The 24,105-nt window shown below is 31.1% G+C and overlaps 3 long non-coding RNA genes across 3 annotated transcripts; all 3 read left to right on the plus strand.

Moving 5' to 3' along the window:
• Window positions 1–9,165: 9,165 nt before the first annotated feature.
• LOC134680947 (uncharacterized) lies at window positions 9,166–10,705 on the plus strand. The gene is made up of 3 exons (XR_010100538.1): window positions 9,166–9,238; window positions 9,544–9,605; window positions 10,505–10,705. It is a non-coding gene; the product is annotated as an uncharacterized LOC134680947 (long non-coding RNA).
• A 949-nt stretch (window positions 10,706–11,654) lies between these two features.
• LOC134680949 (uncharacterized) lies at window positions 11,655–16,199 on the plus strand. Its single transcript, XR_010100540.1, has 4 exons — window positions 11,655–11,858; window positions 14,547–14,614; window positions 15,465–15,529; window positions 16,154–16,199. It is a non-coding gene; the product is annotated as an uncharacterized LOC134680949 (long non-coding RNA).
• Window positions 16,200–16,842: 643 nt separating this feature from the next.
• Window positions 16,843–19,848, plus strand: LOC134680948 (uncharacterized). The gene is made up of 4 exons (XR_010100539.1): window positions 16,843–17,370; window positions 18,097–18,166; window positions 18,496–18,554; window positions 19,657–19,848. It is a non-coding gene; the product is annotated as an uncharacterized LOC134680948 (long non-coding RNA).
• The last annotated feature ends 4,257 nt before the right edge of the window (window positions 19,849–24,105 follow it).

Raw genomic sequence — 24,105 nt, forward strand, 5'->3', positions numbered from 1 at the left:
TTACCTCAAAGAAAATTAAATAAAGTTTAATTGATTTTTTTCTTATATGTGTAATGTTGTATATGTATTTTTATTTCATTTCAGAGTTCAACAACAGATTATTAATTCTATTATTTTGTTTTTCGCAGATTGCAGCAGTGGGATGTTACAGTCATAGACGTTGGATAGACTCCGTTGTACTAGGCCAGGGAGGGTAGCGCAGAGTTTCCGCAGCACTATACAATAGTAACAAGATCACTCTACCATGAGCTTGTTAAAGGGCCCGTTTGATGAAAGTGACAACAACGTTTTCCACGACACTACAGATTTGTTTTTGCAGATGCAGCCGAGAGGATGTTTCAGTCATGGACTCATTTGATGGAAGTGACACCAACATTCTCAAACACTAATAATTTACAAATTTGTTTTTGTTGTAGATGCAACCTCAGTCATACACCCTAGAGTTTGGCTATGTTGTGGCAGAAGAAGAGTGGCATGTAGATTTCTTTTATGGAAGTGCAAATAACTAATCTTTCTTCTTCATATCTATTTCAGAGTTCTTACGAAGATGTATAGGTATGCAGTATTTATTATTTTTGTCTCCGTGTATTTTTGTCAATGAGGTAAAACCACAGAACAAATCAATCAGAAGTATTAACTGGTGTAATTTGAGAACACCCTGGAACACGAGAAATATCCTACCTCACAAAATTTAACATGAGACATCTTGTTTTCACCTTTTTTCAAGGAAGCAGCACACACAATGTAATCATGAAGGTATCCATGTCCTGGAACATCTGGGAATAGCATATCTCTAATAGTATTTTTACTACTATCCTCAAAATTCAAACAAAACAGTCAGATATTTTGATCAACAAGAGGTACAATCTCAAACCATGTGGTGAAAAAAGACAACACATAACCAAAAAAAGTGACGGAAAATTGTCTACACTGACAAAATATTATACAGCAACAACCCATTCAAAGACCTGAGAGATTCTCAAGCACCAATTCAACCAAAGACCAGGGATGATCTCCAGCACTGAGCACCAACCAAAACAAAGAACAGACATGAACTAGGGCAAAAAGCACCAACCCAACCAAAGACCTAAGAGGTTTTCAGGCACCATGCAACCAACTAAACTAAATAGCCAGGGATGATCTCAGACACCATGCACCAACCTTTCCAAAGATCAGGGATGCTTTCAGGCACAACAACCTTACCAAAGACCAGGAATGATCTGACACCAAGCACCAACCAAAACAAAAAAAAGGGTGATCTCAGACACCACAGAATGTTAGCAAGTATTTGATATGTTAACTTATCTACTATACTTGTGTAAGTAAAATGGTTTTTTTTCATTCTGTGCTGCATTTATTCTATCAAAAATTGTCAAAATGCAACATGAAATTTTTATGTGTTTTTTATCTCTTTCTTCAAAATGTTTTACATATTGAAATTTTTTGAAAATTCCATTGGACTATAAAAAATAATTAGTAAATAATTTCTTGAATAATTTTTTTTTTATTGGAAATGTTAATTTACTTTAATCAACGAATATGAAAATAAATGTTCAAACCTTTTTCATGCATAACCAAATTAATAAATGTGTTAAATAAAAGATTACAAATAAAAAATTTCTATATTTTTTTTTTAGAAAATTAAGATATGCTTCTAAGAGTTTTTACAATTGAACTGTTCCAGAATATAGTAATGTAATGTTTTTTACAGAAAATATAAGGTAAAATGACAAATTATGATTCGGGTTTACATGAAAACACTGATATCTTGAATGACAGTAGCATAGGTGGATCCAGGGAGCCTTGCCCCCCCCTTTTGTGGGTAAAGGAGTAAGTTCGGAAAGAGCCATATTTGGCCCCAATTATAAAGTTCATAGTAACAAGACAATAACTGTTTCAAGTTGCCTTAAAGACATGTTAGAAAGTTACACAGAACTGTTTTTGTCAAAGTTTACTTCTAACACGTTAATTTTTACATCCCAAAAAGGTCAAAATAAGGGATTTTGGTGAAATTTGTCAAAATAAGCCAGATTATAACCAAATGAAGGACCAGGAAACATAGAGCGCAGGTGTCAACAAGCTTAAGATTCAAATAAGACGTGTGAAATGTCTTCACAAACATTATTTTAAAAGATCTTTGGTGTCGACGTATGCGCTCTATATTTCCTGTCCAATAATCTATGGAAATTTACCCATTTTCATTGATTTTTTCGTGAAAATCAATGAGTTCAACTTGTGACATCATAATGAAACGCAGAAACGTAAAATTTCCAACAAAATGGTGTATATCCTAGCTAGTCAATGGATTAGCTGTAATTTATCGTGATATTGGTCGATTAATCTGAATTTGAAATTTACGCTAAAAAGGGGGCCATTTAAGAACCTTATCGAACATACTCCTTTTGGTTGATTATATAAGGAATCACTGTAGTATGACTAGAGGGGGCCCCCTCATGAAAAGTTCTGGATTCTGCCACTGAGTAGCGAAATAAAAATTCACTAAATTAGAAGGGGAGGCAAGTTGTATAAGATAAGGGTATCAATACGATATGGTATTTCAACAAATGATGCAATTTTGCTCTAAATTTGTGAAGTAAAATTCAGGTACACTATGCCAAGATCAAATTCATGTATATTTTGCCCTTGGGAAGTGGTAAAAAACTGCTTGAAAATTAAGATATGTCTGCAAAGTATTTAGTAATTGGGGAAAATATGGTTTGGTTCAGATTAATTGAATAAGATTTTGAATTTCTGAAATTAGTTGATATTGTAATAAAAAAAAATATTTATGATTATCCCAAACATTCACCATCAACGATTCTGGAAGATTATGTCGAGCAATTTTTTTTTGTTGTAAAAGTTTTTATCCAATAATTTATAACTGTAGCCAAATAATAATTTGATTAATTAAAGCCATGGACACCTTCTCATAATTTAAAAATATTGAGATAAATATGCCGATATAAATACAAGTGGTACTTATTTGATTCTTGTCGGTGGATTCTGGAATAATTTTCATTTCATATTTAAAAATTACCAAAAAATATTTTTTTTGAGAACATATTCAGCTTGAATACATAAATGACAGAGATTTTTATTAAGCATTTCATGTGAACAACCAAGTTAGAAATTTGACCGCAAAAAACTAAAAAAAAGATTCAGGCATACAAATTATAATATACATTAAAAACTGGATATTAAATGATAAAACCGTGGAAGAAGATTGATTTAATTTGATTACAACACTATTTAACCATTGAACAAGATTTTCTTCTGAAATGCAGCAAAATGGTTTGCCCATCAATTTCAATAGTTAAATTGATATATATAGGAAGATGTGGTATGATGTGGTATGAGTGCCAATGTGACAAATCTCCATACTTATATATGCAACAACATTTGAAGCTAAAAAAGAGGTTGGAGATTAACCCAGAGTGGAACGCCCATTTATTTAATTTCTTTATCAAATTGATCAATGCAGAAAGGGTGATAGTTGAAATAACTTAGGATGAGGTTTATTAGGTTGTAAAACAGTTTAAGGTCCTTGGATCAAATGATCAACAGATATTTATAAAACATTTTTAAACATTGTCTTGTTTGCATTGTTAGTGCTTTCGGGTGGTTGAAATTTTCAAAACAATTCATGCAGTTTTTGGTGATACACTCGTTTAAATGATAAAACTGAAATTTCAGTTTTGTAATTTAACAACTTCCCTAAATATTTTACTGTTTTCAATACATCTTGATTGTCAAATTGGAGAATAACAGTACATTTGTACTTGAAACTAAATTAAAGTTTGTCATCTGCATTTAAAGTTTCATAGCTGAACATTAATGTTCATCTTGATTTTTTTTTTTGAAGACTAAGCAAATATCAAATGACCATTTCAGAAATACATTGAGCTCAGAGCGCTGCGTTTCTTATCTATTACTAACATAGTTTCTCTTTTGAGTAGCTTGCAGTTGCTAGGGTCTGGTTGTTTCTTTTGTTTTTTCATTGGTTCTTTGAATGGTATCATAGTTTTCAAGTGTTCAGGATATGGTGTTCTGCTTTTGAGGGAATCTTTATATGTAATTCTGAAATGAAAATATTTGATATTTGTTTGGTAATTTAAGTATTAAAAAAAATATAATTTTGAGCTTAAATCTGTAAAAAAGTTTTAGAATTTTCGAAACAATGTCAAAAACAAAGGTCTTTAATCAAATTCTAAATTATATTTGACATATTATGATGTATTGGAAACCAAAATATTAAAAATATATTTGTATCTAAGATTGAATTCAAATACCTTTAATATTGTGAAAAATTACCCAAAATGTTATATACTTAAGCGTCATCAAAATTATTTCAGGGTATCTGTTTCTTAAAAGCACTGATTGCTAACAAGATAATGGTGAAGTAAAAGTAACATTTCAAAATTATAATCTACCTTTTAAATTAAATTCACTTAATGCTTTGACCAAGTGGGAAGAACAAGTATTTAAATCATTTCAAATACCCCCCTTAAACCTTCATTCTTATTTATCTGAAACTATCATCATTTCCTAGAGTTGTTTAGATAAAAATCCCTAGTATTAAACAGAAGTATCTAATTATTTTGCTTCAAATATATCATTCTTGGGTTCATTTTTAACTCTAACCCCAATAATATGCTTTAATTCAGACATTTTACAAATTCTCCATACAAATCCCCCAAAAAATCATTTTGTGAAAACCTAAAATTTGTCATTCACATGAATAATAATAATAAAAAAAACTGTCAATAATAAGGAATCCACAGTATTCACATTTTGCTTGAAAAATATTTGTAATCAAGTTTCATCAATTAGCCTCGAATGTTGTATTTAAGCGAAATAGTTGTTTGTTTCTTTGCTTTGTCTTTACACAGCTGAAAACTTTTACTTTTAAGCAAGGGAGATAACTTGTTTCAAATTTAATTTAATTAAGAAATTTCTAAAAATGACATTTGTCCATTCGGCATCATATTTTTCTAAAATCAGTGTAATTCTTTAAAATGTTTGGTATAACTATTTGGTTTATAATTATCAGTACATAATTAACAACCATTTTTAATTTTAACCTTTGTCACATTTAACAATTACTCATCATGACAAGATTTTGACATTTCTTTTCAAAATTCCCCTTATATTTCTTTTAAAAATTGCATACAATATTCACTTTAAACATATTATAATTGTTAATGTTTGTGTCATTTTGGTCTTTAGTGGATAGTGGATAGTTGTCTCATTGGCAATCATACCTCATCTTCTTTTTTATAACTAAGCAGGTTCAAATTAGATCATGTACCATACTTTAGGGGCAGTGGTAGATTCAGAGGGTGGGAGTTCTGGAGAGGTTGGATCCTCCTTTTGTCGAGCCTTGACTTAAGTTGAAAAAGTGACACATAGCGATCCTACATTCCGTCATTGGCATCGTCACAAATATTCACTCTGTGGTTAACGTTTTTAAAATTTTAATAGCTTTCTTAAACTATCCTGGATTTATACCAAACTTGGACAGAAGTTTGTAAATGATCATAAGATAGTATTAAGAAGTAAATATTGTAAAAATAAAATTCCATTTCTTCGTATTTTACTTGTAACTGGACTTAGTTTTTCTCCTTGGAAATATTACATTCACTCTGTGGTTAAAGTTTTAAAAACTTTGATAACTTTCTTAAACTCTCCTGGATTTGTACCAAGCTTGGACCAAAGCTTGTTTATGATGATAAGATAGTACATGTACCCAGAAGTAAATTTTGTAAAAATAAAATTCCATTTTTCTGTATTTTTCACTTATAACTGACTTAGTTTTTCTTCAAGTTAACATAACATTCAGTCTGCTGTTAAAGTTTTTAAAATATTTATTAAATTCATAAACTATTCTGGATTTTTACCAAACTTTGACAGAACTAGGACATGCTTCTTTTAATCAAAAGATAATAAAAAAAATTAAGGGATTGCTAAAGTGAATTTGATAAGATAGCCATATTTTGGATCCTATGGCACCTTCATCAGGATTGAAACTATAGGGAACTGCAGAATCCTGTAATGATAATTTGCATTTCACAATGTCACCATCAGGATAAATTATAAATAGGAGAGTGAAGGTAGATGCGAAAATAAACTAGATCAAGAATGTTAAATAAAATATGTTTTTGTATATTTGGACGACATTTGACTTGCAATTATGTACCATTTACTAGGCTGGATATAGTACAGACTTGCATACCGTACCATTTCGACACTGGAAGCAGTACGTTTGTCTGAGCGAAGCCAATTGGAAGCATGTACCTCTTAGTGAAGCTAATTGGGAGCACATACCCTCTGTCTTGTTGCGAAGCTGATTTGAAGCAGTACATATATACCTCTGTCTGCTAAAGCTAATTAGAAGCAGTACCCCTGGCAGCGCGGTCCTAATTAGAGGCATGTAACTCTGAGGGAAGCCAATTGGAAGCATGTACCTCTGCAAAATTTTATTAAACACTATTCAAAAAATTTTATTTAACATTCTTTTTAAACCATTAATACTTTTTGTCGAGTCTTCAACTTTAATTGAAAAAAACATGAGACTTAGCCATCCTACATTCTGTCAGCAGCGTCATCATTGGCGATCACAAAAATTCACTCTTTAGTTTAAGTTTTTTGAAATTTTTATAACTTTCTAAAACTATTCTGGATTTCTAAAACTTCCACCGAAGCTTGTATATGATCATAAGATAGTACCCAGAAGTAAATTTTGTAAATGAAACAAATTAATTTTTCCATATTCTACTTATAAATGCCAGGATACAATACATTCACTAAAGTTTTTAAAATTTTAATAACTTTCTTCAAATATTCTGGATTTGTAACAAACTTAGACAGAAGCTTGTTTATGATCAAAAGCTAGTATCTAGACAAAAAATAGTTAAAACTTATTTCCTGTTTTTCCGTATTTTGCTTATTAATGGACTTAGTTTAACCTTTAATATTCTGAAGTTAAAGTTTTTAAAACAATTATTAGATTCATAAACTATTCTGGATTTTTACCAAACTTGGACAGAAGCTTCTTACAATCAAATGATAGTCTGAGAGGAATATTTTTATTGATATCCCCCCCCCCCCCCTCATTTTTGTTGAGCCTGGGATTAACAGCAAAAGTAAGCGAGACACTGGGATCTGCAGAACCTGTACAAATTTTTTGGTTCCAATTAAATGAGAACAGAACCTAGTTTGAACCCTGCCTTTTATCCTGGGTGGGAGCCCCATCTCTTTAGAAATGGCTGGAACCACCCCTGGGGGAGAATAATTGCTTTTTTATCATTTGAAGATGGAAAAAACTATTTACGTTATTACATGGGATTTGTTTCCAAATGGCAGAAAAGAGGTGTTTCCTGTCTTGTGTATTGACAGGAGCTAGTTCTGACTGTTATCCTCCATTTAAGGAACCAGTCATTCCCAAAGTTTACCTTGTGTCAGTCCATCTCTATTAATGTCAAGATATCAGTGATTTCTCTTCTTAAGTTTTTTGGAAGCATTCTTATGAAAAACAAATTTTGACATCACCGATTAATATGGTTCATGTATCAAACTTAATTTGGGAACAAAAATGTTACTTTTGAATTGTAAATTTTGAAACTATTTCCTTCAACTATTCTAGTTTAATGATTTTATTACATGGAATTTGAATTTGGACAATTATTATTTAATTTAAAGAAACAGGATTTTTTGAGTTTACAATATTTCATCCTAAATTTTATCCTAAATGTAAAGATTTCTTACAACATACCACTATTTTGTATTATATTTGTATTTTATATTATCAGCGTTTCTTTTACCATTGAAACTTCAAAGGAAGATTGCACTCACGTTGAAGTTGTGTTATTCCTAGTATGAAACTGGTTGAGAAATTTCCCCCCATTTTCCCGAAATTTGTGAAATTTTATTAAAATTTACAGACAGTACTCGTTTGTGTAATCAACTCCTGCAGTTATAATTTTTTCTATTCTTGAATTAGGAGATTTTTATTTAAACCTTTGTAAGAATGTAACAATTTTTGTTTAGAACTCACATGATGAGCATGCAAATTGATTAAGGTTAATCGTCATCACAAATGTTTGACCTTTTATATTTCCATATATTTAAATTTCAGTAAAGACCATTCTCCTTTGTTGATGGAAAATATGAACTTGCACAACTGAGCTATTTTTGTAGAATTATTTTCATACTTATGATGTGTGTGAAGAGAAACTTAAAACAAGGGAAATTTTATTAAACTATGCTCCAAAATATTAAAAAAATGTTTGTGATTTATAGGTGTTAGCCAATAAATATTCTGTTCTTTTTTTATAAGCTCTTTTTTTAGGTATTTACATATCAGATGTCTGCTAATTAATATAAGAGCAATAATTTGAGCTATGTAAATAAAAAAAATGTAAACATAGTTCTAAATAAAAATGGAAAGAGAAATTGTGGGTATTTAAAAAAAAACATTTGGTCAATTTTCAAAATTCAAGTTACATGTATAAAAGCACATCTGATATTTTTACTGTTTTATGTATGAGTTCAAACAATAATTTTTTATATTGAGAATTACTTCCATGCTGCCATGAATGTAAAAAGAAAATATTGTGAGATGCTTTGGAACATTCTTTGGACAATTGTATATTGGATTATATACAACGGAAAGGACATTGGAATATTAAAATGGATTCAGTGAACTGGTTATCACAAAGAATTATGTTGAAAAGCATGAAAAGTAGCCATGGCAGCAGCTCCAAGGAAGATCAGGTTACATAAATCTTCAACCAAGTCTGAGGCTTCACCAAGAAAATAAGAAGGCAAGTTTAATTAAGCCAAACATTTTCTATACAATCAGTAATTTGATAAAAATTGTATATTAAGGGCATATGATAGAGTTGATGTTGCTAATGTAAAATGTTATTTTTGCCATTCAATGGGAGATAACTCATAATTTACCTTTATAAACAATGGAATATATTTAAATTATTATTTTTGTGGAGTTGAAAATTCAATCAATAAACTTAAGACTTACTGTTTTTGATTTTAATCATTTATATTGATTTTACAGTTATTTATGTTATAGTAAGAAATTGGAATAATGTTTGGTAAATGTCAGGGAAATTGAAATATAAAGTATATAAATTGTAAATTTTCATATATTTCAGGTTTTTTTTGTGAGATTTTTTCATGGTGTGGGAATAAGACTTGGAGGTCTAATACAGCTAGTATATAGGTAGGTGCCAGTATACAGTTTCGAATAAAATAAATGTTTTATAAATATTCTTTTTAAATTTTATGTGGTTCAGGCTTGAAAGTTTCTAAGAGTTTGGTTTCTAGTTTACACATTTTTTTTTTATCAGTACAAACATAACGTAATTTTGAATATCGAACCTAATTATTTAGTTTGTTGGATTGCTATCTAGTTAATATATGTTCTCAGCCTCTATTACACATATATAACCTATTTCTTTATAATTTCATATGGTAACGGTGATCTTTTGAAACCATTCTGGTAAGACTTAACACTTTATATTTCAGATTAGCATCAGCTTGTCTGTAAGGATTGAGGCTGAGAATGGCCATTGGAGCTGACTAATATGGTAAGAACCAATACATAAATTAATGAGTCATTTAGCCAAGAACATGTAAATACCCTAGAATGTTATGCAAAGAAGTATTATATTTTAATTATGCAGATCTTGAGACGTAGTAAACTTTAATTTTTCTTGAACTATAACTGTGATATAATCTAAAGGGAGGTATCAAGATAAATAAAGGAAATAAAAAAATTATTCAGTTACTTAGAAAATCTTACTATCTGTAAGTTTTCTAAAATTGTTCCCGTATATACATTGTATAATGAATGGGATGTGGACCATCATGTGGTATGATTGCCACTGAAACAACTATCTCCCAGAGACCAAATGATATGTAAGCAACAAATGGTCACTATGGCCTTCAACAAGGAGCCAAACATATACCTTACAGTTAACTTTAAAAGTTAGAAACATGGCAAAATGTGAAACAATTCAAACAAGAAAACCAACAGCTTGATTTATAATGAAACCATGAAATAATAACAATTATCGCTATTTTGTGCATTTTTCCTTTGATCTTTTTTGTGATAATTTTCATATCATGCTTCTCGCTTGAGATGGAAAAATTATCGCTAGAAACTAAGGAGACCACGTGGCGTTGCTAACAAAATTGACATTGAAATTGACAAGGTCGTCATAGGTAAAATAGCGATAAACAGATTATCATTGGTCATCTCAACGATAATCTATAAATACGTCGAACAACAACCAACTACTTGTCATCCCTTGTTTGCTACTGAAGACTGGTTGTTTGTAAATTCAGTCTACAGAATCACTTCAAAGCAAAGTAAAAGCAATGTTCTATTGTTCTATGCATCATAAGTGCATTTATTAACTAGTTACTTATTCCTTTGCATTGAATATTGTTCTGAAAGATATTAGAATGTATATTTCTTTTTCAGGTGACTTCAACTGTGGCTGCAGGAAATTATTGTGCAATACAACTGAAACCAAAAAGAATGTAATTCAGACTATTTTTGTGTATGTTTTAAAAAATGTTCATATTTTTTTACCAAAAAAAAAATTTAAAAATTGTAAAGATTCTCCATTTTCAACAAAGCTGGAAGTTGTTGGCTAAATTGATACTTCATAATTTTCCTATTTTACTTTTAGACCTACTCACGATATCTTAATTATGGTCAATGTGTTATCAAACATTTCCAGAAGGTTAAAAATGGAGAATCTAAAAAAAAAAAGAAAAATAATGTTATTTTGTTAAAATGTACATTTTGGTTTTCTTATTTGTTGGATGTATCTCTTTTTTCTTCTTCATTAGTTTGTTTTTTTTTGCAGTGTTTTTAGCTATAAAAAAGATTATTTCACAAGAAGCATAGAAAAAAACACATCTTGGTGAGAAAAGATTAATTCAGATTTTTAGTGTTAAATGCCACAATAAGCAAGATTTGTTATATATCTTGGTGTCCATTTTTTCAATTGGTTGAGAAAATCGGAGTAATGGAAGTGAACCACCTAGGTGAACAATTATGTACTAAATATTTTTGTTAATTATTTAAATAATTTATATCAAATTATTTATTATTTATTATAGCTATACCATCTTGTATTTTTGTTAGATATAGCAATGATGTGGAGTCTAAACAGGTGAATTTTTTGGCAAAGGGAGGTAATAAATTATTCCCCTGTTTAACTCCTCATTCTTTTAAATTTATTATTTTACTTAAATATTCATATGTATAAGTTTTTTGTTTAATATCAGATGTATTTTTCTAGCTAACAATGACTATTATTCAGAGTTCTGTAAATAAAAAAAATGTAAACAGAGCTCCAGATAATAGATTTAAGGGTGGGAGAAATTATGGGACACTATCGGTAGAATTGATTTGGTGAAATTTTCAAGATACATGATTAATTGAGAGTGCATCTGATATTTTTTTTATTTATTTCTATAAATAATGGACCAAAAACGAAAAGATTGCAATTAAGATAATGATGACAGCCACTCTGGCAGCCAGGAGAGCAGCTCTAAGGAAGATGGTCAATAAAATTTTCAACCAAGTCTGAGGCTTTACCATGAAATTGAGAAGGCAAGTTTATTGAAGTCAAACAATTTCTATACATTTTCTAGAAATATTTGTTAAATGTACATATTCATCCTTATTTTCTGCATGAAAAACATCTTTCAATAATTTATTTACCAGTTTAATATTTTGGGATACCATTGTCAAGGGGTACAATCAAAATCACGTGATGGATATACACACACCGGAACTAACAGTCGAGCAGACCGCTTGAAAGGTAAGTAGTCATATTTACTTGTTTATATCAATGAAATTTAATAAATAAGGTAGTGCACGGAATGTCGGATACTATCTAGTTTTGAAATACACAATTATCATTGCTGGAAATCGTGCAGTTAATGCTAACACTTCGACACAAAAATTCGTTGAAAATTTGGAACTGTGTCGAAGTGTTTTCAATAACTGCACGCTTTCTAGCAAAAACAATTGTGTATTTTAAAACTACATACTATCTGACATTCGGTGTGCCAACTTATTAATCAAAATTTAATTGATATAAACAAGAAAATGCAACTACTAACCTTTCAAGCGGCGAGTTCGACTGTAACTTCCGGTGTGTGTATATCCATCACGTAATTTTGATTGTACCCCTTGATTGTACATTAACAAGAATTTCTATTACAATTGCAGGAGTAAATTCTAAGATAGGAATTAACTTTCAAGGGGAGACTAGCACAATTAACAGCAAGATTTGTTCATTCAATGGGAGACAACTCATTTTCATTATTCAAATTAGTTGAGTGCAGAATTCAAATCATAAACCTTGACTACTTTTGTTTGTTTTTCAATCTTTACAAAATATGTGGATTTTATACTATTGGTACTTGAAGTAAGAAATCAGAAAAATGTGTAAATCAATCTTTAGGTTCCCAAGAGAAAATGAAAACGGGATCCATCGGGATCCCAATACAATCCCGGTGAAATTGTCGGGATTAGCTGGGATAAGCATCTGGAGTCGGGATCCCATTCGGGATAACTGTCTGAAACCGGGATTTCAGTCTAGACGAAACGGGATAAATATCGGACACTGGGATCCCAAACGTGATAACTGTCTTAAGCTGGGATCCCAATCGGAACTGTTTAAAGCCGGGATCCCAATCGGGATAACTTTCCCAGTCTAGTTAAAACGGGAAATTGGATCAACCATAATTATGTTGTTGAAAATATGTAAGTGTTTTGCTACATCAAGTACAGGTTATTGGTCTTAATTAACAATGTGTGTGACACCAAAGCTGTCAGGTGAAGCCAATCACTTTTAAGCATCACTTAATTTTCAGTTTGACAGATATTTATAAGTAAAAAAATTGACGAGATTTTCGCGATAAAAATGGCAGGGCGTCCAAGAAATGTCAACGCCGGGTGTTTTGCCAGACAAGTTAGCGCGTTTCTGATGTTCCCCAAGTTTCCATAAGTGCGTTTCTATTAGTTATCGTCCGGCATCAATGATAAGATAGAACGACATCGTAAAACGTTGGTTTCTCAACTTATGTAAAAAATCAACACCGCGTGCTTTGTTTTCAATTTTACTGAACAGTTCGACCCTGGAAATTACTGTCCTAATTAATGCGGACTATAACTTATCTAAATTTACCATGTGCCGATTAATAAAGTATTTTTGTCTTATATTTAGTAAAAACTGACCCGTAAATAATACTTTATTGCGATACCCTTAATTTATTTATAATACCGTTACGGAGAAGATCAACTTCTGGCCGATATAATTTGGGGCGAGATTGTCACCTTGACGTTCGTGTACTGGTAAAAACGTCATCAAAATATGATTACGCTGATGATGGAGGACCAAAGATGCAGATATTTTCAGATAAGTGCATTAATAATTTAATTTAACATGTGTATATGTGTTTATAATGATTATAAAAATAATTTATTAGGGAATTATGATTTTTATGTTTTTTTATTTGAGCAAATCAACATCAGAAAGTCTGAAAGCGTAAACTGAAAATATCTATTTTTAACATAAACAATGAATAAACTTGTTGTCGCATAACAGACATAACTAGCAGTAGGTATATGTAAAAATTAAATTCAGTTGTGTGTATGTTTATTTGGTGAAACTAGTAAGTCACTAGTTATTTATCTTCAGGGGATAAAAAAAGGGGGAGGGTAATTAATTTGCCCAAAAAATAAAATAAACAGCTTTTAAGACTTCATAATTATTTGGCCTAACTTCCAATCTACTGTTTAAGCATGCACTAATATTTCTATTTAATTTGTTGCTTTCAAAACGTATTGAACAAATGATTCTTTGTGGATTGTTTTGATACTTTTAGGGGATTTAATGATAGTTTCAAATGGAGCTGCCAACGGAACAGATTGCATGCAGATATTCCAGTTACCATAATTTACTCAGCAATACTAGTTGGAAGTACAGAGACAGCAAATTAATTATCAGAAAGGAGAACATGACATGTATCCTTTTACATAAATAACCCAGGAATCCCAGTGGCAGTGCAATTTGAATTGGTACTTGTATACCTACTGGGATTTATTTTTGGGATCCCCCTTTTTTCCCTGGGAATCCCGAAATTTAATCCCAATACATTTACAGCGGGATCCCGGTTTTTTAGCGGGAATCCCGAAATTTTATCCCAGTGGGATCCCGTTTTTTTAGCGGGAATCCCGAAATTTTATCCCAGTGGGATCCCGATTGAAATCCCACAATATCCCAGTGGGATCCCAGTATATTTCAACCGGGATATACATCGGAATTCCCGGACTTTTGGCGGGATTCCCGAAATTTTATCCCGGTGGAATAAGGTGGGATCCCACTTGGAATCCCATCAAAATTCCAGCCGGGATTCCAGTGGAATTCCAGATTTATTTTCTCTTGGGTTGACATAGAAAGTGGTTTGTAAAATTAATAAATGTGTTAATTTCTTTTTAGGTACTTTCTGTGGCATGTTTTCATGGTGTGGGAATAAGACTTGGTGGTCAAATACAGCTAATATGTAGGTAGGTACCAGTATTGTTAATCCTGTTTAAAAAAAAATAATCTATAAATAAGATTATTTTAAAATGAATACTGACTTTTTTAGGGTTAAAGGTTTATAAGAGTTTGGTCAACAGTATATACTCTTTATTTTATCAGTATCATATGACAATGGTCTCTTGGCAAAGTATGGCCTTATAATAGATTTTAAATTTCAACTTTTATCATAGAATATCAAAGGGGCCCCAATTTGGATCTTAAATGGATATATTTCAAGAAACTTGATGTGACTTAAAATAAATCGCTTCTTTATAATACATTGTAGTCTCCATAATTAGCTATATTGGGAGATATTATCAAAATGCTATAATTTTGTGAATTTTCTTACCTAAAAGCTTAAAGAATACCTTTGATCCAAAATGTTTCGTAACTTATAGGAACCAAGGGTAATACATGTATTTAAATAAAAAGACGTAAACTATTACTGGATATGCTAAAAACTGTTCTGAATTGTGAAAAATTGGACCTTAATTGGCTCTTTTGCGAATACACCAGAATTGCATAATCAAGATGTCATAACTTAATAGTTTATAGTGTCAGGTGCCAAAATGAAGTGTTTATTTTGTATCAATAATGATACCAGAACAATATATATGTTAAATTTGTAGTATTTGGGCTTGATTTAAAAAAAAAAATCTTAGGGCCAACTTAACCCTTTTAAGCCTACTCCTTTTAGGATTGAATTGTGTTGTTAGATTGATGTCTAACCGGCAATGTTCTCAAAACCTATCGCATATATAACCCATTTTATATATCATAGATACAGTATTTCAGAAGTAATCCTTTAAAACAATTTTGTATTTTATATTTCAGGTTAGCACCACAGCTTGTCTGCAAGGATTGAAGCTGGGAAACGGCCATTGGAGCTGAATTTTATGGTAAGAAACTAAAATATTGATTAATGAACTTTTAAATTCACCATGTATTTTTTTATGAACACATGTATTTTGAAATATTTTCCAAATTAATAGTTTTAATTATACTGGTAATCTGGATTGGGTATTTAAGAATAAAGAGATGTTATAAGATTGCCAACTACTCAACTATCAATAAGAGAAGCAAATTACAATCACTGTAGGACCTTCAGCAATGAGCAAAACCTATATGAATGTAAATAATGCAACTGGTTGAATATCACAATAGGAACTTGTATTTATAAATCTAATCTCTAATGCAAAACTTTGAGGCCAGATTTTTCTGAAATCTTGGGATTATTTATCTTGCATATTTGTCCATTTGTTGAAAAATCACAAGAATAGCATGCAATAATTTCTGGTTTTACAGTACCAGTTTTAAAGGCCCTGCCTGAACATAACAAAATGTGAAACAGTTTCAAACTAGAAAACCAATGCATTAATTCATACAACTAATAAAGGAAAATAAACATGATGCACATCAACCATTGATTTTATCATCCTTTTTTGCTAATAATTGTATAAATCGGTATATCGGTTTGATCTTGTTTTGACAAATATGTTTAAGAATGTTTATTTCTATTTCAGGAAGCTGTGGCTGCAGCAATGATTATGTGATAAAACTGAAGAATGTTTTTCAAATTTTTTTTGTATATATTTCAAAAAATGTAATTTTTTATAAAAAAAAAAAAAAAAAAAAAAAGGTGTAAAGATTCTCCATTTTCAATTAGATTGGAAGCTTGTTTTTACAATTGTTAGATCTTCTTCGCTATTCCCCCACCCCCTGTATCTCTATTTCATTTTTACTTTGAAAATGAAATGGAACAGACAATTTTTACTTGTCAACTTAATAATGGTCTGTCTAGTCAAAAGGCCTCCAGTTGGTTTAGAATGGAGAATCTAAAAAAAAATATGTAAGTGGTTTTTTTTAGTTTCCTGAATTTTTATATACATTTTGTTATTGCTCCCTTTCAATTTTTATAAATTCCAGATTTTAAGTTTTGGATTTATGGGGCTTTATTCATAAAAAAGGGGGATTTTTCACACCTGGACAATAACTCAAAAAGGCTTTCACCAATGTCCATGAAACTTTGGTGAATTGTTTATATCTATTGACATAAGCTCCCTTTCCCTTTTTATTAATTTTAGATTTTACCTTTTCTTAAGTAATGAATTTTTATACTTAAAAAAGGGGGATTTTATGCAGTTTTGGTGAAACTTAAAAGAGCAACGGCCGTATCATGTGCTAAAGCGCATCCCTTTATTGAAATGTGTTGTAGTTTTCACATATTATTATTTCTTTATTTTAATTATACAAATTTTGTATTGTTAAATATTTAAAGGGTGTGGAGTCTCAACAGGGTGAAATTTTCAGGACAAAAGGGAGGTAATTCCTTTGTTATACTCATTATACTTGAAATTTCCTGAGTGTTAATATTGAATATAACTTTTTTAATTAAAATATTCACTTTTGTACACATTTTCTTTAAATATCAGATGTATACTTGCTAAAATTACTTTTATTTAGAGTTCTGTAAATAAAAAAAAATGTAAGCAGAGCTCTAGCTATAGATAATAGATTTGGAGGGTGGGAGAAATTGTGGGTAACTACAATTGATTAGGTGAAATTTCAAAAGACTTAAAAAGTGCATCTGATATTTATTTTTACATAATGTTATTTCTGAAAGCAAATGGACAATAAGATGAGGACATAAACCACCTTCCAGGTTAGGATAGCAGCTCTTAAGGAAGATGGTCAATTAAATCTTCAACCCAGTCTGAGGCCTTACCATGAAAAATATGTGGTGAGTTGAAATATTCCACAAAACTAATGATCATATTATTATAGGCATTTTAAATTATTTGTTTATAATGGGTTTGATTTTGGGGACATCTACATCAATGCTGAACAATTTTATAACACATTAAAAAGAAGATGTGGTATGATTGCCATTGAGACAACTATCCACAAAAGACCAAAATGACACAGACATTAACAAATATAGGTCACTGTACAGCCTTCAACAATGAGCAAAGCCCATACTGCATAGTCAACTATAAAAGGTTCTGATAAGACAATGTAAAACAATTCAAACAAGAAAACTAACGGCCTTATTTATGTAAAAAAAATGAACGAAAAACAAATATGTAACACATAAACAAACGACAACCACTGAATTACAGGCTCCTGACTTGGGACAAGCATGTACATAAATAATGTGGCGGGGTTAAACATGTTAGCAGGATCCCCACCCTCCCCCTAACCTGGGACAGTGGTATAACAGTACAACATAAGAACGAACTATAAAAATCAGTTGAAAAAGGCTCAACTCATCAGATGCACAAAAATACAAATGGATGTGAACAACAACTTGTATTCAATTGAATTGTTTTGTACCTTAGGTATCAAGTTAACATTCAGAAAATGATAGTATAAGACAAATTCATAAGAAATGTGACAAGGCATAATTTTGTTACACTTTTTAAAAAAATCTTATGTACAATTTAATCTTAAAAACATTTTTTTCCAGGTTGTTGAAATTACAATGTTTTCATGGTGTGGGGAGTAAGACTTGAATATCTGATATTGTTAACATGATGGTAGGTATACAAGCTTTTAGTTTTTTTCATAATTTAATAGTAATTGATATCAATTGTTTTTTTAAAGGTTTGAAATACTATACTATATGATAAAGTACAAGTTTATTTTTGTATTGCAAACTTAATAGAATTGAAAATAGCAATCGAGAATGAGTTGGAGAGATAAAAAAACATACAAAGAGCAGAAAACATAACCATTAGTTTGATTTTGAATACCAATTATTTTCTCACAGAATTTTGTATGTTATTCGAGAACTTTTAATCAATTATTATGATCTATATATATTTTTTAAAGTTGCGAATAACTGACCTTGAACTTTGTTTTACAGGTTAGCATCACAAGTTTCCTTTGGGTAACTTGCTTGAGGAGTAAAGAGAGCTGTTTAAGGTGAGAATTTATTAATCAACAAACAATTTAAATTTTAATTATACATGTATCTATGCCCCTAGATATCTATGTATCCATTTTTACTGATTTTTTGTCCCTTTCCTGAACAAGAAATATGAAGGGGATATAACCTGATATCAAGTAAAAAAAATAGCTTTTATAAAAAGATGCATAATAACTGCCTTAATTACATTCAGTGGTTCATATATTCTTTTCAACTTTCAAAAGAATTTTATTCCTACATTTTTAACATAAATTTTGTGTGGAGTAAGTGTCAACTAAACAACAAATAACATACCGTATTCAATTATTTTAACTTTTTGTTTAGTGAATTTATCAGCAGCTTCTGCATTCATCATGTTGAATATTTCAAATAATTACTCATGGAAAATTGATGTTAAGGTGGTACCCAACACTTTCACTAAAATTAATTTGGCTCGTTTATATTTTCATAAAATTTTGACAAAGTATTACTTTTGACCCTTCGACAAAAATATAAAAATTTCAAAAACGTTGAACGAACTATTTTATCAGATAAATTACACTGATTATATAGCAGTTTTACAAACACTACTTTTGATCATTAAAAAGCTTAATCCTCCCTAAATAACACAACGTAATTAAAACGTTTAGCTGATTTTACAGAGTTATCTCCCTGTAGTGTAAGGTACCACCTTAAGTCTCAGAAAAGTTTGGAAAGTTTATTTTTGTCTTCAGGAGCCTGTTTCTGGGGTTGTATGTTGATGTGTTACATATTTGTTTTTTGTTCATTTTTTGTACATAAATGAGGCCATTAGTTATCTTGATTGAATTGTTTTACAGATGCCATTTTGGGAATCTTTTATAGTTGACTTGATAATGGTTTATGGGCATTGCTCATTGTCGACGGTCATACAGTCTATAGTTGTTTTAAATTTCTGTCTCTTGTGGAGAGTTGTCTCATTGGCAATCATACCACATCTTCTATTTTTTATATTTCACATTCAGTGATATCAGGTTCTTTTTTTATTTGAAAAATTGCACATTAAATGTTATTATATTCCAGAATAATAATTAATTCGAAATCAAACAATAATTAAAACTTGACTTTATTTCTTTTCAGTTGAAAGTGTCACCTTTGCTGCCTTGTGTGGTACAATCTTCAGACAATATCCTGCAAACTGTGGCTGAACTGTTACTATCTTTTTTTAGTAGAATCCTTAGACAGTAATCTTGTGGCAGAATGAGTTGTAAACAAATTGTTTTTATTCCTGTATTGAGTTTCAAATTGGATATTTTTTTATTTATATTATTTGTATTTCATTTGCATTCAATTATTGTTTTTTAATTGATGAATCATTAAAACTTAAATTTTGCGGGGTCCTAAAGGACTTTCTTAGAGGGGGCCAGCGCAATGATTAAACAAAATTTTTCCCGCAACAGGGAGAGGAGACATCCCCATAAATATGCCTTTGAAATGGGGTGTTAAAGAAGATTTGTATTGTTTGTTTGTTTGTCCATCATCAGCTCTCATCCACAGCTTGGTAGATTTTCATTGAAACTTTCAGCTGATTTTCTGTACTAAAGGCAGTATGTTTTTTAATTTATTATAATGAAATTTTGGGTTTTCCCAACCTTTTTGAAGTGAAAACAATGGAACACAGTGTTGGCAGATACTGAAGATTATTTGAAAGTTTAGAGAAAGTCCCATTTAATCTTGATAATTGTGGGTTAAAGTTGTAGATGGATAAACAAACATATCATACACTTGCTCACTTTACCTATTTGCGAATCCAGAACTTAACATAAAGGGGCCCAACACCAGTCATTTCCTGTACAATCAACCAAATTTTTCCTCCCAAAGGGTTTTTTTTTTTGGGGGGGGGGGATATTTAATAAAGATTAATATGCTTAGAAATTTGGTGTGAGTAAATAAACTTTACTTTTTATTTTAAAACAGCATGTGATTAAAAATATGAAATGAATTGTTAAACATATCCTTGGTGATCTAATAATTTTTTGCACAGATCAAGATATTTAGTCAGTGGTGGATCCAGAAATTTTCCAGGAATATGGGGGGCATTGACTGCTTCAGCGGGGCCCTGCTCCAGTCATGTTTTAGTGATTCCCTAAATATTAAACCAAATTTTTCCCACTGAAGGGGGCCCTCTGAAAAATCCTCTTAATCCACGTCTCTGCTATTTTGTTTTTTTATAACCCAGTAAATAAGTTGAGTTTGTTCTCAAAAAATAATTTGATTCATGTATTTTTTATTGTAGCATAAACATAGCTTTAATTTCCTTTGTTTAAGAATTGTAATGTTTTTTTAATGTCATTTTTAAAAGTTGGCACTAATTGAGGATTCTGTTGTTTATGGAATTCTTTTATAAGTTTGGTTAGCAATAAAAAGGGTTTTTTTATTAAACAAAGAATAATTACTCTGTTTACAGAATTTAATACATGTATCAAAAATTAGACATGATTTAATTTAATTCATAATGCTTATTTAATTGGAAATTACATTAGGATTATCTCCCCCTAATTAGTATTCAAAACAATATAAAAACAACCCGGAAAATAAATAGAATCCTCAGTAATGTCAACATTTATTTTGTATAAATGTAATATTATGCTAATGATACAAAACCCATGATGCAGATCCTTTTCTTCCTTTTTATTGTAGAGATAAATTACAGACGTGTTCAAAATCATATCCCTAGAATCAATTTGTTTTTTGATATTCGTACACACCTAACAATAGCAGATTGTGATTGGTTTCATTTGGATATTTTGTATCATTGTGATATATCATAATAATTATAATTGGTAAATAAAATATATTTGAAAAACCAGCCTCATTTCATTTGAATTTGGATAAGTAAAGGGGGAAGAGATTTCTGTGTTCCACGGTATGACACACATGCAGATGATTTATATTTCCATTAGGTGTCGATCATCATCATTCAACTTTTTTAAGAATTTTTTGTGTAATTTCTTTGCTGGTTTGAATAAGACCCAAAATAAACGATGCTTTAAGCACTACCTTACAGAATTGATCATTGTGTTTGCTGATTACCATCATATAGCTACCAATGCTGTTAATAGGTGACTATAATGCTAAAAGGATTTATGTAAAATCATAATTATGCAAACTGTAGAAGAGGCTCGATAGCTCCATATCTGTATGCAGATGCCTCATGGTGTTTCATTATACATTTTACCCTATATTTCAGGTTCAATAACCAGGGTGTTTTTATGCCCCATCTATGATAGTAGAGGGGCATTATGTTTTCTGGTCTGTTCGTCCGTTTGTCGTACCGTTCGTCCGACTGTCCCACTTCAGGTTAAAGTTTTTGGTCAAGGTAGGTTTTTTTTAAGCTGAAGTGCAATCAACATGAAATTTAGTATGTATGTTCCTTATGATATGATCTTTCTAATTTTACAGCCAAATTAGACTTTTGACCCCAATTTCACGGTCCAAATAAAATAGAAAAGGAAAGTGCAAGTTTCAGGTTAAAGTTTTTAGTTGAGGTAGTTTTTGATGAAGTTGAAGTCCAATCAACTTGAAACTTAGTACACACATTCCCTATGGTATGATCTTTCTAATTTTAATGCCAAAGAAGACTTTTTACCCAATTTCATGTTCCATTGAACATGTAAAATGATAATGCGAGTGGGGGCATCCATGTTGGGTACTTTGAACACATTCTTGTTATGACATGAATTTGACATTTTTTAGGCAGCAACCATTTGATTTTCCGGGGGGGGGGGGGGGGGGGGGGGGGGGGGGGGGTGGGTGGGGGGGGGGCTGGGGCTATGGTTTCCAGGTTTTGGTGAAAAAATAATTTGTTTTGGAATTTTGGTTTCACCCTCAGCTGCCACTATGTAATGCTAAAATTGAAAGAAAAAAAATGTTTTTGGTTTGTCGCTAAAAAAATATAGTGTTCTTCGCCAAAGGCGAAAAAAATAGTTTGCACAGGAAAAAAAAACCATAGCCCCCCCCCCACCCCCCCCAGAAAATCAAATGGTTGCAACCTAGCTTATGTGTAATATGGCTGACTATATATTTGGTATATTATAAAATTATAAAGGTATACATGTCCTTCATACAAAGATTACATCAGTGGTCTTGTGTTATTGCGTTGGTCTCAAGTTGGACCCCCTGGCATGTTAAAACCAATGATTTAAAAAATGGCATTTGCTGCTGCTCTATTTGTGGATTGCACAAAGTGGGCTTAATATTCACGAACCTGTCCTGAATATGCATTTAATTGCCACAGGACTTTAAACAGCAATTCATTATTACCATCCTGAGGGAATGCCTAGCCTAAACAAGTCATGGTTCAGTGATTAATGTTCAGTTTTGTGATTATGTATTTGTTTCTCTGAAACAAGGTAATTCTTCATGTTTATTTATGTTTTAATGGATGGAATGATTGTATGGTGCACATGTCTGTCTAACAAGGTTCTTCTGACCTTGACCTTATTTTCATGGATATTTGTTCATATTTAAATTTTGTGATAAGGATTATTTCTTGGATACTATAAGTAAAAGTTAAAAGAGATATTCAAAAAAGGGTCAACTATATTTGGTATACAGAATGATTATATAAAGGTAAACATGTTTGTCTGATGAGGTACATCTGACCATGAACTTATTTTCATGTTTTTATAGCGCCTGCAACTTTAGTGGCAAAAGCAAGACTATCTAAGCCATCCTACATTTCTTTTGTAGTCTTCTACAAATATTCACTCAGTTTTTGAAATTTTAATAACTCTGTACTAAACATGAACAGAAGTTTGTTTACAATCAAGCTAATATTCAGATGGAAATTTTGTAAAAATTTATTTCCTGTTTTTTTGTATATTACTTACAAGTGGTCTTAATTTTGCTAGCCTTCAACATTTTTCGAAATAGTGAAACATAGCAATCCTACATTCCGTCGTCGCCCCCACAAATATTCACTCTGTGGTTAAAGTTTTTGAAATTTTAATAACTTTCTTAAACTATCCTGGATTTGTACCAAGCTTGAAGCTTTTACAAAAATCTTCTCCTCTGAAACTACTGGGCTAAATTAAACTAAACTTGGCCACAATCATCATTGACAGTGGCGTAGCCAGGGTTGAAATGATGTGGATGTTTCGCCGAGCGGAGCGAGGCTAAAAAATTTTGGACCTTTTTATGCAGAAAATTATTTTTTATTTAAGCACATGTACTCTCCCAGAATCCGACACTAGTTACATTTTTGTTTAAATTCAAAATACCCACCTTTTCATATATTTATATTTCCAACTGAATTTTATTGTTTCCTCGAAAGTACCTTCATTTAATTCATGAATAGACGTTACGCTCGATGTTGGTGTCACTTTTGGTAACGTCGTATGTTAACGTCAAAATCATATTATATAGACGTTTTGTAATATTGACGTCCAATAGTGTCGTTAAACACTTGGTTTTCTGTTTATTAAAGGTGATATGGGTGTATTCCAGGTGACCTCTAGACAAAGGAAATATAAGATAAATGCGTATGGGTTTTTGTGAAAAGGACGGAAATTGTTAAATTTACGCTAC

The sequence above is a fragment of the Mytilus trossulus genome, chromosome 8 (assembly GCF_036588685.1).
Source record: "Mytilus trossulus isolate FHL-02 chromosome 8, PNRI_Mtr1.1.1.hap1, whole genome shotgun sequence".
Lineage (NCBI taxonomy): Eukaryota > Metazoa > Mollusca > Bivalvia > Mytilida > Mytilidae > Mytilus > Mytilus trossulus.